Source organism: Staurois parvus, unplaced genomic scaffold (assembly GCF_062004578.1).
Source record: "Staurois parvus isolate SC_StPar_1 unplaced genomic scaffold, SC_StPar_1.0 ptg000384l, whole genome shotgun sequence".
Taxonomy (NCBI): Eukaryota; Metazoa; Chordata; class Amphibia; order Anura; family Ranidae; genus Staurois; species Staurois parvus.
In genome coordinates this window covers 410,300-432,554 of record NW_028318180.1, presented here as the reverse complement: position 1 = coordinate 432,554, position 22,255 = coordinate 410,300, and the positions used below count along the sequence as shown (strand labels likewise).

The window sequence follows — 22,255 nt, the reverse complement described above, 5'->3', positions numbered from 1 at the left end:
CATCATTAGTATCAGTGGGGGGAATAGTGCTCCATCATTAGTATCAGTGGGGGGAATAGTGCCCCATCATTGGTATCAGTGGCAGGAATAGTGCCCCATCATTGGTATCAGTGGGAGGAATAGTGCCCCATCATTGGTATCAGTGGTGGGAATAGTGCCCCATCATTAGTATCAGTGGGGGGAATAGTGTCCCAACATTGGTGTCAATGGGAGGAATGGTGTCCCATCATTGGTGTCAGTGGGGGGTGGAATAGTGCCCCATCATTGGTGTCAGTGGGGGGTGGAATAGTGCCCCATCATTGGTGTCAGTGGGGGTGGAATAGTGACCCATCATTGGTGTCAGTGGGGGTGGAATAGTGACCCATCATTGGTGTCAGTGGGGGGTGGAATAGTGCCCCATCATTGGTGTCAGTGGGGGGGGGAATAGTGCCCCATCGTTGGTGTCAGTGGGGGGGGGAATAGTGCCCCATCGTTGGTGTCAGTGGGAGGAATAGTGCCCCATCATTGGTATCAGTGGGAGGAATAGTGCTCCATCATTGGTATCAGTGACACCAATGATGGGGCACTATTCCTCCCACTGACACTTGCTGACCCTGTTCTAGTATGGTGCTGCTGCAGCCAGCATATGTGGTTGCAGCAGCACCGCTACACTGAACACTTACCTGCTGGTCCTGCACTCGATTTTCGCGGGGCCGCTCGGCTCCACCCCCTCACCGGTGATTGGCCGCTTGTGTGCCTTTCCTGAGCTACAGTTCTGGCGGCCAATCACCGGTGAGGAGGCGGAGCCGAGCAGCCATGCGAACATCCAGTGGCCGAACTGAAGGAGCAGCCGCGCTTCCTGGACCGGATCGTCGTGGGACCGGAGCCAAGTAAGAAACAGCCCCTGCCCACCCCTGTACTTAGTGTTCCTTCCGTTGGAAGGGGGGGGCGGCGGCGGCGGCACCGCACTGCCAAAAAGTGTCAGTATGCCGTATACCGGCGTATAAGACGACCCCCGACTTTTGAGAAGATTTTCAAGGGGTAAAAAGTCGTCTTATACGCCGGCAAATACGGTATTTGTATCCAAATAAAACCATCTGTATCCGAAATGGATACTTTGTTGCAACCGCAAGACTTTTCATGTAAAATATAATAGCGGAGCTCTCTGCAAGACACAGAAGTAAAAATGCCTGCCGTAGACGGAATGAAAATCGGCCAATTGTTTTACCGTTGGTGGCAACGCTGGCCGATTGAACGACCGATTTTTCGTTTTTCTTTTTTTAAAAAGGCTGTTTTTTGACATACACTAGGCCCAATTAACCTAACAGCATGTCTTTGGAGTGTTGGCAGAAACACACCCATGCAGAGAAAGCATGCAAACTGAGATGCAGACAGCATGACTGGGATTAGAACCCATGACCCATGTGCTGTAAGTTCTGAGTTCTAACCACTAAGCCACTGTAAGAGACAGAGTTTGATCTGCAATGTAGAATAGTTACATTGTTTAAAAATAATGATAAAGCGAGTGCTGGTAAAATTATATAGACTATGAAAATGGTATTACACAAGATAAATATAAATCTAGGTATAGATATGAAGGTAGCAGCTAGTACTCAGGGTATTGGCAACAGTCCCAGAATAGAAATATGTTAAAGTAATAGTGCAGCGCTATAAATGCATGTTATCAATCATAAACACATGTAAAGTCAACAAAGTGCAAATAAGTGCAATAATGATGTAAACTGGTAAATGGTGCTAAAAAAACTTCATATAATCATTCCTGAATAATGGAATGTCCTTCGTGTGAAAATACCAACTCAGAGAGTGCCAATGAATGGCACGTGTTATTTATCTGTGACGGACAGTAGTGCATGAACTCGTGAAAGGTAATCCACCGTTGGGACGGGTGTACACTCACCAGAACAAAAGTATTAATGAGCATGGGTTATACACATCCCACATCTGGGGGTGCAGCGGTATGCTGGCAGCTATGGGTTAGTCATCCAACTCCATCCATCCATCCATCCATCCATCAGGGTGGGTGCCAAAATGGTCCTGGGGAGGAAATAGCTCAGCCACAGAAGCCAGAAAGGTGCTTAATAGTGTAGTACTTTATTATAATGGTCACGAGTAACAATTTAAAATATCCATGTGGAGTAATAAAAATAATAGCAAAGTGAGTACCAAGATGGCAGATGCTCCTCAATGGTGGCGGCGTGGCGTCAGCAACAGGGATCCACCCAATTAATTTTGTGTACCAACGCGTCCTATTGGTGTGCCCCTGAGGGCGTGTTGGTACACAAAATGCATTGAGTGGAGCCCTATTGCTGACGCCGCCACCATTGAGGAGCGTCCGCCATACTGTCTGTCACGGATAAACCATCTGCACTACTGTCCGTCACGGATAAACCACACGTGCCATTCATTGGCACTCTCTGAGTTGGTATTCTCATACGAAGGACATTCCATTATTCAGGAATGATTATATGAACTTTTTTAAGCACCATTTACCAGTCGACATCATTATCGCACTTATTTGCACTTTTTTGATTTTACATGCGTTTATGATTGATAATATGCATTTATAGCGCTGCACTATTACTTTAACATAGAATAGTTACATGATTAAAGAGAATGAGATATATAACTATATTGGGAAATTAGAACTAGACATTCCCAATTATTTGAGATATACAGTTGCAAGAAAAAGTATGTGAACCCCTTGGGATTACGTGGAGTTTTGCATGAATTGGGCATAAAATGTGCTCTGAACGTCATCTAAGTCACAACAATAGAAGAACACAGTCTGCTGAACATAATACTACACAAACATTAGATGTTGCCATGGTTTAATTGCACATAACACGTAAACATTCACAGTGCAGGGAGGAAAAAGTATGTGAGGCCCTAGCTTAATGACTTCTCCCAGAGCTAATTGGAGCCAGGAGTGAGCCAACCTTGACTCCAATCAGTGTGATGATATTGGATGTGTTGCTGACAGCTGTCCTGCCCTTAAAAAACACACACCTGTTTTGGGTTTACTGGTTTCAAGAAGCACTGTCTGATGTGAACCATGCCTTGCAGAAAAGAGCTCTCAGAAGACCTACGATCAAGAATTGTTGACTTGCATGAAGCTGGAAAGGTTTACAAAAGTATCTCCAAAAGCCTTGATGATCATGTGTCCACGGTAAGACAGACTGTCTACAAATGGAGAAAGTTTAGCACTATTGCTACTCTCCCTAGGCGTGGTCGTCCTGTAAAAATGACGGCAAGAGCACAGCGCAGAATGCTGCATGAGGTAAAGAAGAATCCCAGAGTGTCAGCTAAAGACCTACAGAAATGTCTGGCACATGCTAACATTTTTGTTGACACATCTACAATAATGAAAACATTAAACAAGAATGGAGTACATGGGAGGACACCACGGAGGAAGCCATTGCTGTCCAAAAAGAATATTGCAGCACGTTTGAAGTTTGCAAAAGAGCACCTGGATGTTCCACAGCACTACTGGCAAAATATACTGTGGACAGATGAAACCAAGATTAAGTTGTTTGGGAAGAAAACACAACACTATGTGTGGAGAAAAAAAGGCACAGCAAACCAACATCAAAACCTCATTCCCACTGTGAAACATGGCGGAGGGAGCATCATGGTTTGGGGCTGCTTTGCTGCCTCAGGGCCTGGACGGATTGTTGTCATTGATGGGAAAATGAATTCCAGAGTTTTGCAGGAAAACGTACGACCATCTGTCCGCCAACTGAAGCTCCGCAGAGGATGGGTGATGCAACAGGACAATGACCCAAAGCATACAAGTAATTCAACAAAACAATGGCTGCAACAGCACAGAATACGCCTTCTGGAGTGGCCCAGTCAGAGTCCTGACCTCAACCCGATTGAAATGCTGTGGCATGACCTTAAGAGAGCGATTCACACCAGACATCCCAAGAATATTGCTACACTGAAACAGTTTTGTGAAGAGGAGTGGTGCAAAATTACTCCAGATCGTTGTGCAGGTCTGATCTGCAACTACAGGAAACGTTTGGTTGAGGTTATTGCTACCAAAGGAGGGTCAACCAGTTATTAAGTCCAAAGGTTCACATACTTTTTCCTCCCTGCACTGTGAATGTTTACATGTTATGTGCAATTAAACCATGGCAACATCTAATGTTTGTGTAGTATTATGTTCAGCAGACTGTGTTCTTCTATTGTTGTGACTTAGATGATGTTCAGAGCACACTTTATGCCCAATTCATGCAAAACACCACGTAATCCCAAGGGGTTCACATACTTTTTCTTGCAACTGTAAGTGTGAAAATGTTTGACATTTGAAAATAGATTGTATGACATTCATTACGAAATGCATTAGTTGTCTAATCATTTTGGAGAAACAGCAACCCAAAAAAAAAAAAAGTGTACTTTTTACTTTAACCATTTCAATACCGGGCAATTTTACACTTTCCTGCCCAGGCCATTTTTCACGTTTCAGCACTCACACTTTGAATGACAATTGCGCGGTCATACAACATTGTACCCAAACTAAAATTTTATAATTTTCTTCACACAACTAGAGCTTTCTTTTGGTGGTATTTAATCACCGCTGGGGTTTTTATTTTTTACTAAATTAACAAAAAAAGACCAAAAATTTTGAAAAAGAAACATGTTTTTCCTTGTTTCTGATATAAAAGTTTACAAATAAATAATTGTTCTTCATAAATTTAGGCCGAGATGTATTCTGCTACATGTCTTTGGTGAAAATAACCCAAATTAGGATGTATTATTTAGTTTGTAGGAAAGTTATAGAGTTCACAAACTATGGTATAGATCAGAAAATTGATCAATCCTGAAGTACTGACAGCTAATCTAATTTCTTGAGGTCCAAGAATGTCAGAATAGTACAGATATCCCCAAATGACCCCTTTTTGCAGAGTAGACAGTCCGACGTACTTCATAAGAGGAATCGCGAGTTTTTTGAAGTTGTATTTTTTTTGTCATTTTTCGGAAAATGAAAAAATAAAAAAAATATTTTCACTATTTTGTTTTTTACATACTGTCACCAGTGCAGTACAGCATCATCATATAACTGGCATGGCGGTGAACAGGGACACTGACTGGTGACAGTATGAAAAAATATATATATATTTTTTTTTTTATCATTTTTAATTTTTTATTACTTTTTTTTTTTTAAGATTTTTTTTTCATATTTTACTATGACCAAAGTAGTACAATGTTACCATAGTACTACTTTGGGGAAGTGATCAGTATTTTTTTTTTTACACAATTTGCTTATAGCAAAGAATTACTTTGCTATAAGCAAGCATTTACCTGAATGAAATCAATTCATTCAGGGTTTTTTTTTTTTTTTTGTGCTTAGCTGTGATTTGGCCACATCTAATCACATGACATGTGCATGTGACCTGCTGTGACCATTCACAGCTAGGCACTAGTATACAATGGATGGCATGAATGAAGCCATCCATTGTATACAACTGTCATGTGACCTGCTGTGATTGGTCACAGCAGGTCATATAGTACCGGCAACGGGGGCCGGTACTCAGATCTGTCATTGGCCATGTCCGAGGTACATGGCCGGTGACAGATCGCGCCGCTGCGCGGCTCTTCAACCGCGCAAACTGCGCATGTGCGGGAGGAGGCCAAATGGCGTACACCCCGGAAAGCTAGAACATTTTTGCTGCCGCCAAACGGCTATAGGCCGGGCGGCTAATGGTTAAATTATAAGTATTCTCATATGCAAACAGAAAAACGCCAACGGGACAAAGCCTGCGGTTGTGCGCCACCTAGCAAACCTATCCGGCATTGCACCTAAAGATGTGCCAGACGCGATACCGCATTTAGTAACAGGAAAGAGCCTAAGAAGTAGAGGCTTTTCAATGAATTTCCTAGACGCCTTTCAGAAGACTGACAGGTCTAGAGTGTTTGAATTGAGTCTGCCTAAATGTTCAGCATCTGCTGGTAGACTCAATTCTTAGTAAATCAGGGCCTAAGAGACCTAGTGCAGTTACGAAGATTGGTCAGACTTTCATCCCATTCCTCAAGGAAAAATGGGAGCCACATTCTACTTCCAATTTAAACATATAGGGCAGTTTTATCTGGGAATCGGCACCAGCCATGTAGTTGAAAGAGGTCAGAAATAAGACCTTTACCTCTTGTGGTATCTTGACAATTTGTTTCATATCAGGTAGGGAGAAAAATATGCCTCAGTGTATAATGCATGGAGTAAGAATGCCAAATCCGGAGATGTCAAAATTGCTCAAGTCGGGGAACACATTTTAACATTGAAAAAGACACAAATGTGGAATTATCTAAAAAATGGAACCGAAAAAAAATAAGATTTTAAGTTTTCTACCAGGAAAAGTCTGAATCTCCGCAGAAACCTCAAATGAAAGCGGGATCAACTATAAAAGAAGCTTGAGGAGGAGTAGGAGAGACTAAGGCTGGCCATACATTATACAATTATCTGCAGATTTTTGGTTTAGATTTACCAAAAACCATATAATAGGAGGACAAACCTAAACAACACTTTTAGTTGTATCCAATTAGGCAGGCCCTTGCACTACATAGTTGAAGGTAAATCTAAAGGAAATTGGGCAGAAAATCTGCAGATAATTGTATAATGTATGGCCAGCCTTAAGCATATTATTGTTTTATAACAGCCAAAACTGAAGAGACTGTACAAAAAAAACTGTTAGGAGGAGCTATGTCTTTTACTGAAATGCTTTTAGCCCAAAGTATACCTGGGAGAAAATAAGTATAGAGATGGATTCACTTCTGAATTTAACCCAAGGGACTTTGGACTTAGTGATAGGGCCAATTGAGATAAATGAGAAGATAAATAATATAGCCAAATATTTGGAAGGCCTAGGCCCTCCCTTATGTTGTGAATGGAAATAAATTGTTTTTGCAAAGTGGGGGTGCAATAAACTTGTTTATTACAGTTTGAAATAAGTCTAAAAAGGCAGTCTAATGCGAAGGACCCTGAATAGGTAGAGGAATTTTGGAAGAACAGTCATTTTTATTGTGTAACTCTACCTAAGAAAGAAATGTGATAAGCACTCCACAAGTGAGCATAGTTCAAGTTTTAGTGATGATCAGGGAATAGTTTTTTGAAAATAAAGATTGTATAGTAGAGGTAAGTGTGATTCCAAGATAAAAGATAGATTCAGTGGACCATATAAAAAGGAAAGGGAACTCTAAGGGCTGAATATTGTGATTCTGGAAAATTAATAGGCATGGTCATCGATTTATTAACACTCACAGATAGCCCATATAGTATACAGAATTAATTCAAGAATTGGGTAAATAAACTATTGGTTGAGTCACAAATAACAGTGTCATAAATTCTGAGTTTATTTTGAGAATGGGGTGTCAAATAGCCTTTAATGTGTAGGTGTAACGTAATGGCCTTAGCCAAGGGTTCTACAGCCAAAGCAAAAAGGAAGGGGGGATAGGTGTCTGCCTTGGCACACCCCTCTCTGCACCATAAGAAACTTTGAGTTGCATCCACTTGCGCATGCATTTGAAATGAATCGCACAGAAACGCTTCTTTGCGATTTATAGCGTGAATGGGTCCTCAAGCTGTGAAAAATAAACATAGAACCCATTTAAAAAAAGGCTAAGACAAAAAGTAGCACTCACAAAAGGAGAAGGAATCATTCATTAAACAAAACTGTGTCCCGTCCCGATCCTGCCTCCTGAATCGACTCTTATCATAGATGTCGAGAAAATGATCATCAGGTACTTCTAGTAGATTCCAACATCCCTAGAATATGTAGCTATATCAAAGAGAACCCCAATCATTGGAACTTTAAGGGCAGCAATAGGTAAGTCAAGTTTGAATGTCAAACTTTGAGGGTCAAAAACATTTAAAATGTCAGCCATAAAAATTGTATATGGGCGGTTACTTTAATAGATAAATACATTATTGTATCTCCATTGAAGAATGTATAGACATTACAGAGTTCATGAAAAACATCCAACACGTTTCAGAGTAATCACTCAAAATTCATACACCATGCAGCGCTTAAAGATAAACATATATATCTACGATAAATCCCCATATAAAGTCTCTATTATGATGATTCAAGGAATAATTCAGTATTCCACACTATTACAGATAGGTGATAAAGTGTGACAGTCTCTTTGATATTCTTAATTAAAATATGGTGACTTCCGTGAGAAAATATAGCTGTAGAGTGCACTAACCAGATAGCGCTTAATATTGTATGCATGTAATAGATGGTATTAGATCATCTGGGTTTAGACATCCAGAACCCGAATCAGCTGGTGAAGAACGCCTCTAGAGATTATGGTATTTCAACCAATATATCCAGGTAATGCAATTCCGATCCACCAGGGGGAGCCAACAGTCTGAATATCATCCAGGATCCGGGGCTCAAGAATCACAGATGGATGTTAAGCAGATGAGATCTCCCAGAGGGTGCCAGTAATTAGCATGTCATCCCAGGGGCTCCTTAGGAAGTGGGCTCACAGAAAAAAGAGCCCAAGCACAAACAGTTCCATAATGCAATACAGCTTTTTATTTGAAAATAGTATAAAAAATTTTTTAGTGACATTTACACTTTCAATAGCATCTGGCCAGATGGGGAATCCACGTGGTAAAAAGTCACTGAGAGCAACTTCCTGGCATGTTTCGTGCAATTGCACGTTATCAAAGTAAGTCTACTCCTTCAGGGATGAAGCTCTGCACATAGGTGATATGACCTATAGAAGCTGAAACATATATATTTAGAACATATAACAATTCTGTCAGTGATTATGTATAACATTATTATGTGAACGATAAATATAGAGTACTCACAGCATAATACAGTGAGAGCCACATAAATATCCGCCACATTTAAAAGCATATGGTGTGTTCTTGGATCCACTAATCCTCCCCAGACCTCACCCAGGCAGCCACAAACCAGACAAGGCCCCTCCAAAAAGGCACTGAGGCCGCAGTGATTACCACAAAAGGGAATTACATGACAAAAATAACAATAAATATAACCACACAAAACCATTTCTTAGATAAAAAATGGCCAATAAGTCTGATGGACATCCACCATTAATAATAATGGTGTAAATTCTATCATAGCAGATATTGTTTGAAACCTGGTAGGGAAACAAAGCTCCATGCACGGAATGATCCTCCAAACTTTTTAGGAGAAACCTGTTCAAAGGGAAACCTGGAACAATGATATCAAGAAAAGTAGTGGTAAAGTATAATTATAACCATATATTGAGCCCCAATCGGGTATCTGTGCAAAAAAGAAGAAAAAAGAGGGGGAAAAAAAAAGGAGCTGGCTTACCTAGATGGATTGATGGCTTCAAAACCACACAGTGATAAATCGACATCATCCACCAACGTGAGGAGAGAAAAGTAAACTCAGGTCTATGGGATCTATTTATATATCTCCAAAAGCCTGGAAGCCTATTGGGCCACAGCCCACATGTCATAAATGGTGCCGAACGCCAAGGCGCTCCCACTCGTCCACTTCCAGACATCAGGCTCCACCCCCTGATATGCCGGTGTGATATGCTGGTGTGCGGTGTCATCCAGCTACGTAGAGTAGGACCAACAACATGGAAAAAGTTTGCTGCCAAGCAGGAGAGTGGAACAGTACCTCCCATAGTGGGAGGCATCCTAAGCTCCAGGGACCACAAAGGGAGGCTGCACTCACCAAAAAGTTGGCAGCGCGGCCTGTGCACGCCGGGCACCACTCAAGGGGACCCAAGGCTGCCTGGTTTGACTCCCATCACTGTGCAGACTGAGGAACAGCAGAACACAGCCCACACCAATGCATAAACATGCATAACAGTACAATGTACACAAAAAAAACATAAAAAAGTCTAATACTGGATTTATGTACAAAAAGGACATAAGAGAGGAAAAACACAATTCTGCATTATAGACAGGATAATGGTATTATTTTGTTATATATACAGTATATCCCCCCTCTCCTCCTCCTCCAGGAGACCACCAAATTTACTCCAAAACATTTACAACAACAATACTTGGAAAAAACATCAATAGCTTTATGTTATATACCAGATGCTTCACACATACACACACTGGCATTGGACCAGTTAGCTGTCCATCATAGGAGCTGATCCAGGAGGCTGGGCTTTGTTTGACAGCGTCCAGTGTAGCATGAAGCCACTTGGATCTCATTTCCAATCTCAGCTCTTCCCCATTTGCTGTGAGTGGATGCAGTGTGTCACAGCTTCTCCACCACTTCTACCCACCCTGCATGCCCAGTCCCGGAGGCCCTTGGTGTCCCCCCTTTGGTAAGTGTTACCTGGGTGCGATCAGCACCCACATAGCGACGTCACTGTTTGGGGGTAGCGCTACAGACATAGAATCTCTTCTCCAGCATGGAGTGCTGTCTCTTGAATAGAGCACATCTGTCTCCTAACAGGAACACACACCTGTCTCCAAACAGGAGCATACAGCTGTCTCCTAACAGGAGCTCTGAACTATGCCCAAGCCTATCATTATAACAGTTGTGCATACCTAGCCTGCTGGTTTTCTGAAAAACCTGCACATCAGATTGGAGCTTTCTTCTGTCCCAAAGCTCTTTGAAATCTCTAAACTATAAAGCCCAATCCAGGAATACAAAAATCCAGAGAAAGCAGTAAAAAAAGTTTGCTTTTGAGCCCCGCACTTTGCATGCATGGAAGCTTTGGCCCTGATTTACTAAGAATTGAGTCTACCAGCAGAAGCTGAACATTCAGGCAGACTCAATTCAAACAATCTAGACCTGTCAGTCTTCTGAAAGGTGTCTAGTAAACTCATTGAAAAGCGTCTACTTTGTAGACTCTTTCCTGTTAGTAAATGTGGAATCGCGTCAGGCACATTTTTAGGTACAATATGTTCACTAGGTGGCGAACAACTGCGGGCTTTGTCCCGTTGGCGTTTTTCTGTTTGCATATGAGAATACTTACAATTTAAAGTAAAAAGTACACCTATATATTTTTTTTTTGTGTGTTGCTGTTTCTCCAAAATGATCAGACAACTAATGCATTTCCTAATGAATGATCTTGGACTGGGAGACGCTCTTTGTGAACACCCTGTCCCTGATTTACTAAGAATTGAGTCTACCAGCAGACGCTGAACATTCAGGAAGACTCAATTCAATCAGTCAAGACCTGTCAGTCTTCAGAAAGGCGCACAGCAAGCTGATTAAAAAGAGTCTACTTTCTAGACTCTTTCCCGTTCGTAAATACGAAATCACGTTGGGCGTATTTCTAGATGCAATGCCGGATATGTTCGCTAGGTGGCGTACAAGTGCGGTCTTTGTCCCATTGGCATTTATCTGTTTACATATGAGAATACTTATAATTTAAAATAAAAAGCACACCTATATTATAATTTTTTTTTATTTTTTTTTTTGTTGGTTTCTCCAAAAATGATTGGCCAACTAATGCATTTCCTAATGAATGTCATACATTCTATTTTCAAATGTCAAACATTTTCACACATATCTCAAATAATTGGGAATATCTAGTTCTAATTTCCCAATATAATTATGTGTCTTCATTCTCTTTAATCATGTAACTATTCTATGTTAAAGTAATAGTGCAGTGCTATAATTGCATGTTATCAATCATAAACACAAAATCAAAAAAGTGCAAATAAGTGTGATAATGATGTCGACTGGTAAATGGTGCTCAAAAAAGTTCATATAATCATTCCTGAATAATGGAATGTCCTTCGTATGAGAGTACCAACTCAGAGAGTGCCAATGAATGGCACGTGTGGTTTATCCGTGACGGACAGTAGTGCAGATGGTTTATCCGTGACAGACAGTATGGTGGACGCTCCTCAATGGTGGCGGCGTCAGCAATAGGGCTCCACTCAATGCATTTTGTGTACCAACACGCCCTCAGGGGCACACCAATAGGACGCGTTGGTACACAAAATTAATTGGGTGGATCCCTGTTGCTGACGCCACGCCGCCACCATTGAGGAGCATCTGCCATCTTGGTACTCACTTTGCTATTATTTTTATTACTCCACATGGATATTTTAAATTGTTACTCATGACCATTATAATAAAGTACTACACTATTAAGCACCTTTCTGGCTTCTGTGGCTGAGCTATTTCCTCCCCAGGACCATTTTGGCACCCACCCTGATGGATGGATGGATGGATGGATGGATGGAGTTGGTTGACTAACCCATAGCTGCCAGCATACCGCTGCACCCCCAGATGTGGGATGTGTATAACCCATGCACATTAATACTTTTGTTCTGGTGAGTGTACACCCATCCCAAGGGTGGATTACCTCTCACGAGATCATGCACTACTGTCCGTCACGGATAAACCACACGTGCCATTCATAGGCACTCTCTGAGTTGGTACTTTCACACGAAGGACATTCCATTATTCAGGAATGATTATATGAACTTTTTTAGCACCATTTACCAGTTTACATCATTATTGCACTTATTTGCTTTGTTGACGTTAACATGCATTTATAGCGCTACACTATTACTTTAATATATTTCTATTCTTGGACTGTTGCCCATACCCTGAGTGCTACCGGCTATTAGCGTGCTAGTAGTCTATATAATTTTACCAGCGCTTGCTTTATCATTATTTTTAAACAATGTAACTTTTCTACATTGCAGCTCAAACTCTGTCTCCTACAGTGGCTTAGTGGTTAAAACTCAGAACTTACAGCACATGGGTCATGGGTTCTAATCCCAGTCATGGCTGCACCTGTCTACATCTCAGTTTGCATGCTTTCTCTGCACGGGTGTGTTTCTGCCAACACTCCAAAGACATGCTGTTAGGTTAATTGGGCCTAGTATATGTCAAAAACCAGCTGTTTTAAAAAAAAAAAAAAATCGGTCGTTCAACCGGCCAATGTTGCCACCAACGGTAAACAAAATAGGCCGATTTTCATCCCGTCTACGGCCGGCAGTTTTACTTCTGTCCCTTGCAGAGAGCTCCGCTATTTTTTTTTACATGAAAAGTCTTGCGGTTGCAACATTGTGTCCATTTGTATCCATTTCGGATACAGATGTTTTTATTTGGATACAAATAGATACATTGTTGCAACCGCAAGACTTTTCATGTAAAATATAATAGCGGACTGGAATTCTTCTTCTTTTTCTTCTTCTTGCAGGTCACGACCCATTCACAGAGTTTTTATTGGTAAAACGATCGGCCGATTTGCCCATCATTCCCGGGATAATTGGCCAATCGTCAAAATTGGCCACGAATTTTCCAACTTTACCGATAAAAAAAAAAAAGGGCTACTGACTAGAAAGTGGAAAGGGGGTGAAACTTACCTGTGTCCTGTTCTTCTGACAAGTTTGAAACTTTCAATTTTCCTTCTGTTTATATTTCATTACAGCTTTTTTTATCTTCTCTAAGGCTACGTTCACACTAGCTTTGTCAGCAGGCATCAGACAGGCATTTGTTAAGCGTTTTTTACGCTTTTCAAACGCCTATGAAAATTCTGCACATGGCAGCACACAGTGCTGTTCACACTGAAGCGTTAGCATTGCGTCATGGCAAAACTGGCGCCTCATGTCCAGTCAGGAGGAGTTGAAGCCTCCCATTCAAGTCTATGATACCGCTCCACAAATGCCTGGCAGACGTTTGCGGTGTGGTTGCAAGGCATTTTAGGAGCGTCAATACCATTTAACTTCATTACAGGCATTTGCGGTGCAGTTTGGTAAATACTTATCACATGCCTCAAAACCACACATAGGGCGTTTGGGGAGCATTTGAGGAGTGTTAAAAATGCTTCCCAAACACCTGTCAAATGCTATTGGGGCATTTGGCAAGCGTTAGAAATAAAGTCATGTGTGAACGAGCTCTTAAACCTCTCTCCTTATACAACTTGACCCCCTCCCCCACCCCTCCTGTCATCACCTGTTCCATCTGCAAATCTATGTATCACTGCCCCAGTCTTTTTATTTAACTATTTATTTACTGATCAAGTTAATGTGTCTCATTTCCTATCACCTCCACCTCAGATCTCACATTATTTTATGATTCCTGATTGTATCCCACCACTAGTCTGATTGAATTTACAATTCCTGGTCAGTCCCATTCCCTTACTTATAATAACCTTCAGGGCCAGTTCACACTACATGTGTTTCAGTTGCTTTTTTTGCATCCAAAACGCACAGAAGAATATATGGTTGTTAATGTCATAGTTCACATCAGCGCTTGCAGTTCCAGTGCGTTGCAGGTGCTGCCAAAAAAGTCCAACAGGCTGCATTGTTTATGCATAGAACTGTACTGCAATGCGGTAAAACACCCTGGAATGCACTAAAACGCACATGTCCCTAATTAAATTTAAAAAAAAGAGAGGGGAAAAAAATTAACTGGAATGCATAAAAAAAATGCACTGGAACACATCAAAAACGCATCCAAAATGCACTGGTACACACCAAAAACGCATCCAAAATGCACTGGAACACACCAAAAACGCATCCAGAATGCACTGAAGCACACAAAAAATGCATCCAAAATGCTCTGGAACACGCTAAACGTGCATCAAAAAAGTGCATGCAAGCACACATCTGGAACACATCTAGACTGTGTTTCTGTAGTGTGAACTGGCCCTTAGGACTTGTTCACACCATTTGTGGTGCAGAAATGCATGCAAGAGCATGTTTTTCCAGCACAGCAAAGAAATGCAATGCGCTCTGCAGATGTGCGCAGGTACCATGATGAAAACTTAATTGCACCTCCACACGTCTAGTAAACAGATGCATTCACAGCCACCAAAACCCATGGCACCACACTATTGTGCGGTTAGGTGCAACACACTTTTAAAATAATACGCCTGCAGTATTTTTGCATGTTCCCACACGTTAGGCAGCCCATTGAAATTAATGAGCTGAGGGAAAAAAAAAGTAAAAAATGCCCCATTCACACAGGTCCTCTGGCCTGTACAGCGTGAATGAGGGGGTTGTTCATGTGGCTGGAGCCACCTGTTACACTATGGGGACACAGCAGCTGTATGAACACAGGTTTTAATCTGACAGGTGTGAAGGCCTGGGGAAGTGGTCCTGAATGCTCACTGTGTTTGTTCAGGGCTGTACACCTGCACCCATATGCTTGTCAAATTAGGACCTGCAGCATTTCCATTGTGTAACATAGGTTGCCTGCAAAGGGCGATAGCCACAAAAACAAACCACTGATTCCCACTCTACAGGCCACAGCACCCATGAGCCCCAAGACCTCAATTACACACCCAGCTTTATTTATAAACTCAGTACAGTTTTATAATTTAGATTTCACAGGAATATGGTTGGGATTATGTCCATTAATAATGTTTTTAGTGTATTTTTACCATAAATATAATTTGGATATTTTCTCTGGTGGTGGCGGGCTGTCAAGTATGCTGTACGGGCCCCATGATATCTAACAGGGGCCCTGGGTGTATGCTTGTGTCTGTGCCACCTGTATAGTTAGGAATAAATATTGGTGTGGTTCAAACTTGGTTGGAGCCGCAACAATTTCTAAAGTAATGAATACACTACTTTTCATGCGATTTGCAGAGAGATCTCTGTCAGATGTGTTGCAAATTGCACTTTAAATCAGCATGTCCCCCGACTTTGAAATCATGTGACTTCACTGTAAGTCACATGATGTGACCGTAGTGTAAGTCACACCACTTCAAAGTCCACTTTGATGTGACCAGGGTGGCCCCCAGTCACATTGGGTGCAATTTGGCATGCGATTTGCATGCTAGGCAACTTGCAAATCGTAGGCCAAGTCGCACCATATTGTCCACTATAGGCTCCATTCACATCCAATCTGATTTTGAAATCATGCGACCAGGGGAGGGGCGGGGCGGACTGACAACTCATGTGGCCCCCAGGCAATAGGGGATCATGGGGCCCCTGTGTCCTCGCCCACACCCAAAAAAGCCTATGAAAAAGCCAATGAAAGGTACCAGGAGCATCTCATGGGGCCCCCTACTGACCCCTGGCCCTCGGGCAGTGCCCAAGTGCTCGAATGGTCAGTCCGTCCCTGCGTGCGGCTTCACTGTAAGTTGCCCAATTTTCAAATCGGATTAGATGTGACTGTGGAGTTAGCCCCCAGTCACATTGGGTGCAATTTGGTATGCGATTTGCAAGTCGCAGGGCATGCAAATCGCATGCCAAGACAGATCCAGGGTGCACGATTTCAGGTGCGATTTGGGAATTGAAATTGTACCTGATATCCGATCTAACGAATGTGGATGTGAGTGTCTTAACGTAAGCGATTTGCTGCAGCACAATTTCAAAAGTAGTTCTTGTTTAACTTTTTTAGCATTTTGTAGCGATTTCACATATAGACTACAATAGAAATCGCAATGCAAAACACTAGGCGACTTGCAAATCTTGGGCCAAGTCACACCCTCTTGTTCACTATAGGCTCCATTCACATCCAATCTGATTTTGAAATTGTGCGACCAGGGGCAGACTGAAGACTCATGGGGCCCCCAGGCAATAGGGGATCATGGGACCCTTGTGTCCTCGCCCACACCCAAAACAGCCTAAAAAACACAATTGAAAACGCAATAACTCATTGGTAAATCTACAGATAACAGGGTGAAATTGCCAACAAAAAGCACACTTTTAAATCTCATCTAGTGTGAACCAAGCAGGCAATTCAACAAAGGAAATAAATCTTTGAAGGCATGCGGTATCTGCATGCTCGGATAAGGGTCTGTTATGGATTTGGGGGGGGGGGGGACTCCATGCCATTATTTTATTTTAAAAAAATTTTAAATCCTTTTCTCTCTCTCTCTTGCTCAGACAAAAGGGGTGGAGCGCAAACCAGCATGGTCAAATCAATCATTAGTCCAGGCCCTTATCTCATCCCATCGCTTGACATTCACATAAGGTGCAACTTTAAAAGGGTTTGAACAGACAAGGCCTTGTTCTAATTCACATTCTAGGGATCATTTAGACAGAAAGCAAAGATGCTGCCACCAGCACATGTATGTTAGGGTAGTCACATGACGATCATGCAAATTAATTGCCGTGGTTTAGATTCAAACCGACAACCCTAGCGTTGTGAGGCAGCTGTTGAACACTAATCCTGCCTGTATTTCTGTGGTGTGAATCAACCCTAAGTCCCTGGGCAAGGTCAGTGTAACTAGCCAGATATTTCCAATGTGACACAAATGTTGTGCTATGTTGCTAATTCAGATGTATGTTGGTTCTGTGTATCCCAATACAAAGGATTGCAATACTAATACAGGCGTACCGCGGTTTACCAATGCCTCGGTTAACATAATTTTCGGTTTACGAATGAAAATCCCTTGAAAATAATGCTTGGTTTACACAATTATTATTAATTTTTTTTCGCAATACAAAGTGTATGTCGGCGCTGATTTTTAAATGCAAATGCCAGCCTTTTTTTTTCATCACTATAGTTCACAAGCTTAAATGTCACTTTCCCCAAAGTTACAGAAAACTTTGTATCTTTTAATAAACTCAAAGTAAACATTGTTTCCTTTAGGGATATAAATTCCAAGAAAACTTTCTCTTTTAGCTGGGGGAAGTGACAGCTGAATTTCTGAGCTATAGTGAAGAAAACAAAAGGGAGAATTACATTTAAAAACCAGCACCATAATAAATAAAAAACGGCATGGGGTCTCCCCTCCCATCCACACCAAGCCCTTCGGGTCTGGTATGTATCTTAAGGGGTAACTCCACACCAAAATAGAAAAGAAAATGGAGTGGGGTCTCCCTTCCCATCCACACCAAGCCCTTCAGGTCTGGCATGGAGATTAAGGGGTAACTCCAAGCCGAAATAAAAAAAACGGCATGGGGTCCCCCCCAAAATCCATACCAGATCCTTATCCGAGCATGCAGCCCAGCAAGTCAGGAAAGGGGGGGGGACGAGCGAGCGCCCCCCCGAACTATACCAGGCCTCATGCCCTCAACATGGGGGGGTGCCTTGGGGCAGGGGGGCTTATCAGAATAATTTCAGCGTGGAGTTACCCCTTAATCCATACCAGATCCGAATGGGAGGGGGGCCTCACGCCGTTTTTTTTATTTATTTAATTTACGGGAATTATTTTACATTCAGCTGTCAGTGGAGAACCCCGCTGACAGGAAACATTGTCGCTACTAAAATCCCGCATGAGTTATTTTATCAACTCATGCAGCGTTTTAGTAGTGAAAACCAATGCAGCGTTCATGTTTCAGCTGTCGACGGAGTTCCCCATTGACAGTTGAATGTAAAAGCATTATAAGGAAATATAATTTTTTTTTAAATAAAACGGCGTGGGGTCCCCCCTCCCATCCCTAAGCCCTTCGGGTCTGGTATGGATATTAAGGGGTAACTCCACACCGAAATTTAAAAAAAAAAACGGCGTGGGGTTCCCCCAAAATCCATACCAGACCCTTATCCGAGCATGCAGGTCAGGAAAGGGGGGGGGCGGGCGAGCCCCCCTCCTCCTGAACCATACCAGTCCATATGCCCCCTGCCCCAAAGCACCTCCCCATGCTGAGGGCATGTGGCCTTGTATGGTTCAGGAGGGGGGGGGTGCTCGCTCATCCTCCCCCCCCTTTCCTGACCTGCCGGGCTGCATGCTCGTATAAGGGTCTGGTATGGATTTTGGGGGGAACCCCACGCTGTTTTTTCTTTAATTTCAGCGTAGCATTACCCCTTAATATCCATACCAGACCCGTAGGGCTTGGAATGGATGGGAGGGGGGACCCCACGCAATTTTTTTTTTTTTTTTTTTTTTTTTTATTGCACACCTTTATTTTTACATTCAGCTGTCAAAATAAATATTATCTAGACCTTCAAAATAAGTAAAATCATTACAGAAATAATTATAAAGGATAAGAAACAAAAATAAAATCAATAGAACTAAGGAAATCAAATTAGAATACATAAAGATATGCCTGGCTACAAATAGTGCTGTTTGTTAAACACAGTAGACGCGATTGAGTGCCGTCTGTCAGAGGACTCCACACAGAGATTTACTATTGAACAACGGCTAAAAAGGAAGCGCCCACGGAAGACGTCTAAAATGTGTTCTGCACACGCACATTTATATCGGCCAAAGACGCTACAAAAGCGTCTAGCTCTTCACTGTGTCAACTTGCTTTAAAAAAACTATTTTTTATACATTTTAAAATTTTTTTGAAATGGCAGATATTGTTTAAAGTGAAATCCTAATATTTGGCAAAGCAAATTTCAATGTGAACATGTCTCTGCAGTGATTTTTCATGGTGTTAGACATGCCTCTTGGCAAGTCTGCTTTCTGAGTCAGATTCCTGGACTGCGCCTCATTAGTAAATTCGATTTGGCGTCTACTTGTTGACACTTTCTTTAGGAAATGTCTTTGCAGTGTAAAAGTAGACGGTCGCTATTAAAAAGTAGACATTAGCACACGGAAATGCGCCTAGGCACAATAGTAAATCAGGGTCATGATGTCTTTCTACAACCAATTTCACAGTGGCAGGGCCTCACATCTGTCACACAGGTCTTTAGGCTCTTTCTTTGTGTGTGTTTTCATTTCTTATCTTTGGCAGTCTAAAAAAATTAAAGAGCCAGAGCACACTTATAAACTTTTTACTATATGTAGTGTATTTACTGTAAGGCTCGGTTTACACTGCCGCGACTTGAGATCCGACTTGTGAGACCCCCAAGTTACATGACATGTGAAATCCCATGTTAGTCAATGACAGCCATCTTAATTAGCACCACTGAAGTTGCTCCGACTTTAGAAAAGGTTCCTGTTCTACTTCAAGGCAACTTCTATTAAAGTCTATGGACACAAGTGGGATAGAAGTCAGAAGTCATCTCCAAGTCGGATTTTCATCTAAATTTATATGATTTGGTCCGACATTACAAGAAGATTACGCAGGCATTCCCTGAAAGTTGCTTCAGAGTTGCTTCAAAGTAGTACTCAAGTCACATGGCCAAGTGGCACTGCAAGTCGCGCCAACTTTCAGGTAGCAGTAGTGTGAACTGAGACTTATGGTTGTATTTGTTAAGAAACAACAGTGAAGAAAAAAACTACTACAGTGAAATATTTCTACACCTTTGTAACACATGTGGTTGTATTTATTAAGCAGTTATTGTGAGATTCACCAAATATTCACTGTAGGTGGATCTTCCTGGTGTATGTGTTTTAAATTGATGAATGACACATCTCCAGTGAATGTAACATTTTCTGTTTTAAAAATATACCTCCTGTTGTCTAAAACCCCTCAACCCAATCAAAATCAGAAAATGTATTGTAATTTAAAAAAAAAAAAAAAAAAATCACAAAATGAATCACAGTTGTAGCTCCTTCACGTTAAAAAAGAACTTCCACACCCAACAGCATGCATACCATAATAAATACATAAACACATAACTCCCAATCAATTTATTCCACAACACCTCTAATGTTCAAGAACCATGCAGATTGAGCAAAGAAGCTATTCCTCAACCTGGTGGTATGAGAGCAAATACTTTTATACCGCCTACCAGGAAGTAGAAATATATACAGAACATTATTAGGATGTGAAATATCTTCCAGTATATTAGTCGCTTTCCAAATGCACCTCCCCTAATTCCTCAATACTCGGTAAACTAACTCCTACAAAAGTCTTCTGTGCTGTTTTTATTACCCTCTGCAAGGCATTTTTCTCATGGACCGTGCATAATTCTGACCATGGAGAAAGGTGATGCCTTAGCACACTTTTAATTGAAACTTTATAGAAGTTAAAGAGGATCCTCTCTGAAAATCCTGCCTTCCATAGCATCCTCAAAAAGTTGAGCCTTGCCAACCAGACTGGATGTGTGTCCTGTCCATGACAGATCCTCCCTCATTATTGTTCCCAAGAAGTGGAACTGCTTTACCCTTTAACCTACATTCCAATAATCACCATCGGCTCATAGCTAACCTCCCGTACTTTCCTAAAATCAATAATAATCTCCTTTGTCTTTGCTACATTTAAATTTAAGTTGTATTCTCTGCCCCAACCAACTAGATTTTCAGTATCCTGGCGATATGCAGGCTCATCACCACCCCTTATTTTCCCAACTACCATGGTGTTGTCTGTAAATTAAAACACCAGAGTTCACCTCAAAGCAAGGAACACAGTCATAAGTGTAGAAAGTAAACACATATTCCTGAGACACCCCTGTACTAAGGGACAGCATTGATGAGTAATGATTACCAGTTTTTACCCTCTGCTGTCTAGCGGCCAGGAATTCCAAAGTCCAGTTACAAAGCATTGGGCTCAATACCAAAGAGTTCAGCTTAGCAACAAGTTTCATTGGCAAAATTGTATTAAATGCTAAACTAAAATCAATAAAGAGTATGCGGGTATAACTATTCTTATTTTCCAAATGAGACAACACAGAACGCAAGGCCAATGCAATGGCATCCTCCATAGATCTATTTTCCCTAAAAGCAAACTGGTAGCTATCCAACCCTGGGGAAATTATACTGAAAAAATAAAAAAAAAATACTTAAAATATAAACATAAGACATTCAAGAGCCAAAGCCCTTAAAAGCCTTAAAACAACATGAAAGCAGAATTTCAGCTACAGAGATATTTTTTTAGGTTCTTAGGAGAAAAAAAGTTATTACTTGTATTGGGCTTTAAAATATTTACAATGCCTCTATTTACTTTATATTCTATTCATTTTTTTGCCAGATACTACTGTCAGTGCTGAACTTCTAGCACTGTGTATATAAGAGCTGCTGCTGTGGCTGCAACAGTGAAATTATCCTGACAAATACCCTTTCCCCTAGTCTATTGATGGAACACCTTGTATTTTTGAAAAGAATAAAAGGTGTTCTGTGAATGGACAGGGGGAGAGGAGAGGCAGGTAAATGGCAGGATCTGAGAGCGGTAGCTTTTGTCCATTGACAGAAGGAATGGAAATGGAAAGTAGAGAGCAATGGGTGTGTAAACAGGATTGCTTCAGTGTGGCAGCTATAGCATTCCTATGCGCAGTGCAGAGGTTTGGAGCTGACAGTAGTATCTGGCAAACTAATGAATGGATTATACAGTAAAAATGTGCTGTAATAATTTTACATCCCATTATAAAATGTACGTTTTTACCTTAGGAATATACTGTAGTTCTGCTTTAAACCACCTTAAAAAAAACATCAATTTACTCTCCTTATCCCTTAACCCAGTGCCCTTTGCCTTTTCGCAAAATATGCCAGAAAGTAGGCCTATTCCACTCAAGTCTGTTGTCTAGCCTGCTTCAGTGCCAATCTGCTGTACTTTGCGACGTACTTTTGCTATGAAAATGCCTTTGTCATCACC

General features: G+C 41.5%; 1 protein-coding gene across 1 annotated transcript in view; it reads left to right on the top strand.

Moving 5' to 3' along the window:
- The window catches only part of LOC149455903 (complement factor H-like), a 746,405-nt gene that overhangs the window by 641,663 nt on the left and 82,487 nt on the right, over window positions 1–22,255 (top strand). The window lies entirely within an intron of this gene.